We start from the raw sequence: 9,382 nt of genomic DNA, 5'->3' as shown, positions 1-9,382 counted from the left end.
ATTTACTAACTGAATAAAATCATGTTAAACTTTGAACTTGTATTTTAAGTTAGTGAGACAACAACCAGGTCCCACATCAATAGCATCTAGACAGATGTGCTTCATCTTAATATTCTCAACCAAGTATAAAAATAAGATGTGGTATGATTGCCAATGAGACAGCTCTCCACCAAAGACCAAAATGACATGGAAGATAACAACTATAGGTTACCGTACGACCTTCAACAAACTTGTAGTATTAACTCTTTATCTTGACGTCTTTGTGATAGTCACTTCATTACTATATTTTCGTTTGTTTTTTTATTTATTTATTTTTTGCATATCATTTAAGATTTTTTTTTTTGGGGGGGGGGGGGGGGGGAATTACTTTATCTGTTCTTTTTGTTGGGATCTTTCAAAGGGAAAAATACACATACAGAGCTTGATAAATTGCAGAGATACTTGTCTCTTGTTTTAGACTGTATGTTGGCCTCTCGATGTAATTTACTTATTTGTGTGTGATGTGATTATCTTATTATTGTCGTTGGGGTGTTGACTCATTGACGTATACTCTAATTCTTCTTTTATCTATTCTTGCCAATCAATTAGTGTCAAAATAAACTCGTTCAATCTTACCGCGAGACCGCTTATGCTACAGATATAACCCTTTGGAAAAAAATTATGGACGCCATCATGATTTGGTTGACCGAAACAGATGACCACAGATATATTCCAATTATCTTATAGCCACAATCACAAATCCAGTCCTGTTTCATTGATTGTAACATCACCGAATGCGACATATCGCATAATTGTTACTTCCATGGGAAACAAACGCGACGGTAACCGCTAGTTGACTAGGATCTGCTTACCCTTTCGGAACACATGAGATCTGCCACGGTTTTTTATTTGGTTCGTGTTGCTAAATATTAACTTTTCTATGTAGTAATGGTTTTTGTCATTTCATCGTTTTTCTTTGTGGCAATGGTTATTTCTTTCTGTTTTTCTTCGACTTATGATTTTGTGTTGTCCCTTTGGTATCTTTTGACTCTTTTTATATACTAAACCATTAGGTGAAAAAAAAAAAAAAAAACAGATGCCAAATTTCAAAGGAAAACATATGAAATAAAACAACACACTAACATTTCTATCATACTTCTGACTCAATCAAGGACTTTTTTTTAGTAAGTAGCCATTATTGTTTTGTGGTATGGACAAAGTCATGTCTATTATTGAAAACAGTAAGTTGCATGACCTCTAGAGTTCTTGGTTTGGTTTAATGTATAAGTGGGGTTGAGTCTGTTTGACATATACTCCTTCGCTCATTTTAATCGGACTAAATACTACATGTGGTAACAATATGTGTAAGCAATCAAATTGAAAGCCAGTCATCGTCAGGACAAAAGAGAAATAACTCAATTTCAACTGAAATATAGGCATACAGGCCAAATGAAAAGAAATATAATTTCCTCAATAAAATAGGTCGACGCCACATATAGTGCAGGATAATAAGCTACCTGTCGTGCAAAACTTGATACCCCTCGTTAAATTGGAGTTAAGCATTCATCAGCGTTTATTAATGTCATGGTCAAGTTTATTAAATTTTGATTGTAGGAATTTAAAAAGTAGATCCTCTACTTTAATACACTGAACTATGTTTCACAAGTGCAAGTGGTGAGTTTGAAATGTATTTTAAGAGTTATTTCTTGTTTAGATTAAGCTTAACTCGGTGTGGTGTAAGTGTACTCAACACTTAAACTAGTAAACTCTATAGCGTTCCCATTGATAAAAATCAATGTTTACATGTAGTTTATATCAAGTTTTGGCTACGTGCAGTCGATAGTCAATGTAGGCATTCAGTGCACGTGGGTAAAGTGATAGATATTAATAACATGGATGTTATTATCAATATTAAAGGAAGTTACATATCTTGAAACACAATTGATTATAATAATGTTATGAATTAAGTTAATGTTTTTATATGTAAAAAAATCAAAAATTGCTCAGTTAAAAGTATGAATAGATTTCAATAGTTTTAGTGGAACATTTGATTTTCAGTGGGAGGGGGGATTTTTCTGCTGATGGATTATTCATTTTACACCTGTTGATAGTGCATCTTATTCATTTAGCGCGAAAATTATTTTCACGTTTGGTACACAACTTTTTCTTGCAAAGTCCTGCAATAAATAAAAAAAAAAAAAAAAAGAACATTCATTTTTATCCTGTTTAGGACTAAGGTTATTTTTTTACTGTTAGTACCAGTCTAGCATTTTATTTTCCAAAATCACACCAAGGGTGACTGGTGAATAGAGGTATGGTAACTTAGGTCTTCTTCCGATCGGCAGTAAAACCCTTGCCGAAGTGCAGCATCCGTTTGGCTGTGCTTGAGGTACAAGTACTCAGCAACGTCCGGTCAGAATGGGGACATTAAATCCGATGCCTCGTGTAGAGAGAGTGCCACGCTCTCTGCATTTTATGAACCCTTGCAACAACTCTTTGAAGGGTCCGTAGGTGGCCTGTTGCAAGGCAAAATTTCTGTCCCTATCCAATATACTCTCATTTTCCAATGCCATTATGGCAGTCCAAATTTCCCCGATCTTCATCCCGGACGGCCTTTATTACAAGAATTACGTATTGTATTTATAATGAATTTGTTCTCGTCCTGAACATGCATGAAATATTTGACACTGGTGTTGGGCATCTTTAGAATGTCAAAGTTCTCCTAATCAATAGAACGATTTTCTGAAGGTACCGACCTTTCATTTTCGTGGGACAAATCTTTTTTATTACTTTAATAAAACAAACTTTTCTTTTTCAATAACATACAGGGGCATGTTTAATCCCCCTCCCTTCAATTTCAATGGAATCAAATGATTCTTGGACGTGAACAATCCTCATATACAGGTTATTAAAACAGATGTACAGATGAGAATAAATTTAATGTGAAACCAGTGTTCGAATTCATTACATGAAGCTAATTGTAAACAGTACTACAGTACGCGACGTTTGGTATGAACATTTAATTTACTCAAAACAAACTTTTCGTTTTTAGATACAGAGTGGTAGAGATGAGCCGTGTTGAATAAGGTACTATTCCAAAATACCTACAGTAACATGAGTAATGTCTGATAAAGACGAGAAATTTAGAAATCAGATTGAATAGATGGTAAGGTTAGCTGCATATTATACATCATAGATATCTGAAACTGAATCAAATGTCGGTATTTATCAAAGATGCGACTAAAACCAGTCATAAATTCATCAGATATTTTTCAAATCTAATACATTCTCTATAAATATCATAATAGGTCTATTGTTTGTAAAAATAATTTGAAAGGGTATGGGTGTGTATTTTGTTATATTAAAATTAATGAAAAGGGTGTAGTACTTGATGTCTCAGTGCTCACCCGACTACAAAAGTATGCCCCCCCCCCCCCTTTTTACGAATTTTACACATAATCTATTCGAAACGATATAATATAACCAGAAGCAACCTTCTTGAAACGATGTTTCTCATATCAACATATTTGATTAAGACATCATGTAGCAAAATATCTTTTTGGATAAGCAACTGATACTCATATTGCTAGTGGCAATTTTGACACTTTCACTAGTTTTTTTTTCCTAGGCAATTTGAAGTTTTAAAAGCAAATATACAAGAAAGATATTGGTTTTAAAAAAATCAATACACGAACACACTTCACACACCTGAATTTTATTTGGTCAAATGTATAATTAATTTTTACTTCGAATAGGCCACATATGCAACAATAAATAATCATCAGCCTGCATGATGGTTTATTGTATATTCAAAGAAGAAGAAGTGGCAAAACAACAAATGATACCCCCAAAAAAATTAACTATGGAAAAATAAAACGATATTTCATATCATAATTTTATCAGGAATTAACTGTTTTATAAAAGATCATAAATCATAGTTATTTCCTATTGCTATTGTTTTATGCACGTAAAGGTGATATCTATTTAACAATATAAAGTCAAATTTGTTCCGCCATCATTTATCTTCCTTTTAAAATATACATGTACCTAATCATTAAACAATACTTTTCAGTATGTATATTCTATAATTGAAAGAGTGTTTATCGTGCGATCTATAAAAATTTGAATTACTAAATGCTTGTATTTGATCCCATTGTTAACTAGTTTTGTATACAATTAATTAGTTTAATATGGTGAATATTGACCAATAGTATCGAAAAGAAGCAAAAATATAAACTTATATCAGACTAATTAAAGGATAAACCCTTTTTATCGTTTGTCTTATAATATGTTATTTTCCCACGACTTGATATATAAGGGTTTGAGGCAGTTAGTTTTTATTCCCACATAAACAGCAGAATAATGCATCAGTTTTTAGCTTTAAAGGTAAGAAATGAAACAAAAGTTTCTCTCAAAATAAGTAAACATTAAAAAAATTATTCGACCTAATATTACTCCATTAGAAAGGTATGACCAATTTCTAATCATGATCAGAATATTTTTTAAACCTTTTAAAGTTACGGAAGGTGATTAGCGTCAAAATTCTGTAAATTCTGGGCAATCTTAAGGTGGCACGGTAGTATTTCCTGGCCCATAGGGATAATGATAGCTGTTTTAGAATTTTCACCACTTTCTAACACTGCCCAAAATTCTACATACACAGTTAACTGAAGTACTTTCATTATAATATTCAGAAATATATTTGAATATGTATCATGACCGTTTACTTTTTTTGCTATCTTTAAAACCTAAGGCCACTAGTGTTTTTAGGTCTTTTATCATGCAGTGAATACAAAATTTAAAAAAATTCTCAAAAATTCATTTTTACCTGTACATAAAATGATTTCATATTTTTCTACTCTACACCTGATTCATCCCTCAGTTTGGGAATCTATGTTCAGTTGATACTCTATTTTTTGTCCAATCACACTGTTCAGATACATTGACTTAAGTAGGGTACACAAAAGAGCAATCTAAATTCCGAAATGCAAATACTACCGTGTCACCTTATCAAAGACATCACAAACTTGAAACCATTCATGACACTTATAATGCATAGACTTCTTACTAGGAAACATATTACAATAAAGAATACTAGTCTGCACTTATTTCTTACCAAAAATAAAATAGATTATACCCCTACCCGAGCTGGCAGATTTTCATTTTTTTTTCATCTTACCATTTTTACTTAAGGAGTGAACAAAACCCAAATATATGATGTTTCAAATCAACACAGACGTAAAACATGGTGATTCAGAAGGAATTATTGGAATGCCAACTCTATTTCTAGTTAATCTGACTTAAAGAAACAGTTTAAGTACCAAATCATGAAAAATGATAGTAAAGTCCATTCTTAATTTTACAGCATGCCTTACATCATGTACATTCCTTTAAGTATTTCCAGATTATTATGACAACATAACAAGATTCTTTAGATGGCAGTTAACTATTATTCTAAAATCTTTTTGACAATACATGTACTAGAATATATCTCTAAGTTGACTGTTTGTCTATTTCTCATGTATGCATTAAGTTAAATTATGTCCCCTTACATAATCAATTTACCTTTATTGTGCTTTTCAGGGTCAGAAAATCAAAACAATTCATGACATTTGCATGGAAAATGAATAAACTATTTAATCTTGCTGATATACAATCATAATCACATTCTGTGTCCAAAAAAAATCTCTTGTCAATGTAAAGAAACCCCTAATGATATCTCTATTTCAGCTAAATATGAGGACTAAATGAATAAGTAAGGACCCCTCAACCACTTACTGGTTCCAAAAAAGCTCATACTGGTGTCATGTTACCACAGAACTACAAATTAAACCTGAAGAAAACTAGTATAGATGTACTTGTGTGGAAAAAAATAAGAAATTATGCACTTTATTTATTTCGGTGAAAATTATAGGACGTACAGGCAACTAAAATATGTCGCGTCTCAAATTCCAGTTCTTGCACATGTATCAGACACTGCGAAAAGTTAAAGCGAGCATTTATAATTAAAAATGTACTGCAAGTTTTATAAAAATTATGAATTTTACTTTCTAGGTAAATTTTTACATTATTACCCACAGATCAGGCAAAATTTGCTGAATCAGCAATTTTCACTCCCAGGGGTGGAATTTAAGGGCTGTTTTTATTCTAGTTGACCTTAATCAACTTTTTATTGATAAACTTACAAATTGAACAGGTAAAATAAAATCTCTTTATTGTTTTAGTGTAAACATATATATCCCAGTTAAGGTGGCACGGTTGTATTTCCTGGCCCATAGGGATAATGATAGCTGTTTTAGAATTTTCACCACTTTCTAACACTGCCCAAAATTCTACATACACAATCAACTGAAGTACTTTCATTATAATATTCAGAAATGAATTTGAATATGTATCATGACCGTTTACTTTTTTTGCTATCTTTAAAAACCTAAGGCAACTAGTGCTTTTAGGTCTTTTATCATGCAGTGAATACAAAATTCTCAAAAATTCATTTTCACCTATACGTAAAATTATTTCCTATTTTTCTACACCTGATTCATCCCTCAGTTTGGGAATCTATGTTCAGTTGATACTCTATTTTTTGTCCAATTACACTGTTCAGATACATTGACTTAAGCAGGGTACACAAAAGAGCAACCTAAATTCTGAAATGCAAATACTACCGTGCCACCTTAAATATTAGTTTCCTACATTGTAAATATTCTATTTATCTATACTGCATTCTTTCGCTTTCGTCTTTGTAACATTCTCCTAACTATCATACTGATTGTTCCCTTCATTTATATCTAGTTGCTTATTTCCCTTTTCGTTGGCAAATTTGTTTCATTTTCTCTCTCAATTTACATTATGATGCATTTAACGTGTACCTAACCATTCGTGCATAATGCCACACCAATTTGATTCCTAGTTCTATGGATTTTTCCGCTCCTATTTTGGAGAAATTGACCGCTTGAGGATTGCTGCTCACAAGGAAGCTTTTAAACCAAGAGTTCCAAGTGGTGAAGTTGAAATCAGCCCTTCCCCGGCCCGAATGTGACCTACCGAATTAGACTTATTACCGGGTTTGTACTAACATGAGCAACACAACGTGTGCCACATGTGGAGCAGGATCTGCTTACCCTGCCGGAGCACCTTGTTTGTCTGTTTGTCTTTATCTTTTTAAGCCATGACGTTATCAGTTTATTTTCGACTTATGAGTTTGAATGTACTTTTGGTATCTTTCGCCTCTCTTTTTCCACAAATGTGTGTTCTGCATCCGCTCCAAATTTGCTTCTTCTTGATTTTTGCTCACATAGACGCTTTTTTTATTACATACGATGCTCCAATTGTTTCAAACGCACATGTGATAAATCAATTTGTAAATAAAAAGTCAAAAATCGAGATGCCAACATGCAGTTGTGTCAACTCGCTGTCGATGATAGGCAGATATTGAATACACAGTGATCCGATATGCTTCTCGTTTTTACCTTTGAAGGCTTGTTCTAGGAAGCAAAAATTAAAGTCTTTCATTAGATGACCCAAACACATCACTATTTGTTAGAATCATCGGTATCCCCCATTCTTCTTTCAATAGGCGGAAACCTATCTGTCTTGAATGACATACATTGTAAATTCCTCTGAACTTATTTAAAAAATCACAGAAGTATTGGATTTTGATGAAACCCCATATCCCCCGATTAGTCTTTTGGCATGCAAACAGAGCTCGTCTTTTGTTAGGGCGAATTTAGAGAGTACCAACGAGATCAAGGTGATGGTGTTGTGATTGGCATATTCGTCATAATTAGGGTTTTGTAATTGGTTCAACTACTTCTTGTCGAGCTAAAGAGTTTTTAATGATAAGGAATAAAAGGAAAGAGTAATTTGCTCAATCAGAGTAAAGTATCTGAATTGGGTGACAGGCATTGGAATGGAAAATCTTAATACATTGGGATCTACATGAAACAATGTTATTTTTATACAAATTAAGAAATATTCACCTCGCTCATTATTTTGATCCTGAATATGGATAAATAGTTCTAATTGGACGTTAGCAATAAATAAACAATTATTAGATTCATTACCATATAATGAAAACAACTTCTATCATATATCTTGCAGGGTCATTTGTTTGGATACATACAAATATATTTTAATTTTCTTCAACATGTGTCATTTACCTAACGAGCATAATTCCTCTTATAGAACCTTTGAATGGATTCACCCTAAAGAAGAGTACTATCGTAATTGTGATAGCTACCAAACTAAAGCAGTCCCCAAAAGACATCTAGAGGCAAATACAGTCTTAAACAACAGAAGACTGGTGTCAGTCATTAAAAATCCCTAAATTGGCTTTATTATAATAATTGTCACACTGTTAAAGGGTTAGTCAACAATTCATTTTGGCATGAAGTTATTGCGCTGACATATGAACAACGCTTTGCGGATAAGCATTATGTTTCATTTAGATTAAATACCTTTTATGAAGCTCCATTGAATTATTGCTTTTATAATTGAAAAGAAAGAGTAAATATTTCAAAGTCGGCGTTCCAAAATTTCATTGAAGCCAGGCAAACTACATCGACTAGTACGGCCTTCAAATACCCAGTATGCAACTTTCAAATACAGTACTGCCAATCAGTGATTTGTATAAAATCTATAAATGTATTTTCAAGCGTGATGTTGTTAGGTTCCTGACTCATCGACGCATACTTAACATCTGTTTTCATATACATTCAAAATTTTATTCATTTCTTTTTTATAGATGTTTGTTTTTTATGCTCTACTGCAAAAATACCAGACTGCATTTCATTCAGACTGCCGAGAACCTTGCATACTGCCAGATCTTATGAAAGCAATAGAAGATGTATCAACAGAAACTACTTGGATCCAACCTCATATTGTACCAGACAATACTTTTATAGCAACGAAAAATATTACCTATGAACCTATTGGTGAAGTGAAAAACTGTAGAGATTACATCAGAAGAAACAATGTTGTGTATTCTGCTGATAATGTCGGATTTGAACCTGTCTCTATAGGATCAACATGTCCCTGGTACTTTGTACGTAATATCGATCCAAATAGAATTCCTCGAGTTATTACTGAGGCTGAATGTGCATGTAAATGTTGTGGAAAGCCAGACCAGCAATGCAACCATAACCGTTGTTCAATTTCCCACAAGCCTAAACTCTGTCAAAAAATTTACACACACAGAATAGTTCTTAGGAGAACGGGATGTGTGAATGGAGAGTATACATATAGACAGTATATTGAACCAATTAGTGTAGGTTGTACTTGTTCACGCTGTCCCAAACCCATAACAAGACGAATGCGGAGTTAAAACCTTTGGTAATGTTTTCATGTCACAGTTATAGTCATTGTAGCTGGTTATTAACAAGAAACATGTAAACAAAACGAATTA

The 9,382-nt window shown here is 33.0% G+C and overlaps 1 long non-coding RNA gene across 1 annotated transcript; it reads left to right on the top strand.

Annotated features, from left to right (window-relative positions):
* The first annotated feature begins 1,581 nt into the window (after positions 1-1,581).
* Positions 1,582-8,930, top strand: LOC127711050 (uncharacterized). The gene is made up of 3 exons (XR_007986451.1): positions 1,582-1,653; positions 3,032-3,145; positions 8,723-8,930. It is a non-coding gene; the product is annotated as an uncharacterized LOC127711050 (long non-coding RNA).
* Positions 8,931-9,382: the final 452 nt, after the last annotated feature.

This window comes from Mytilus californianus, unplaced genomic scaffold (genome assembly GCF_021869535.1).
Source record: "Mytilus californianus isolate M0D057914Y unplaced genomic scaffold, xbMytCali1.0.p SCAF_8, whole genome shotgun sequence".
Lineage (NCBI taxonomy): Eukaryota > Metazoa > Mollusca > Bivalvia > Mytilida > Mytilidae > Mytilus > Mytilus californianus.
The sequence above is the reverse complement of the archived record's forward strand: the minus strand, read 5'-3'. Positions and strand labels throughout refer to the sequence as shown.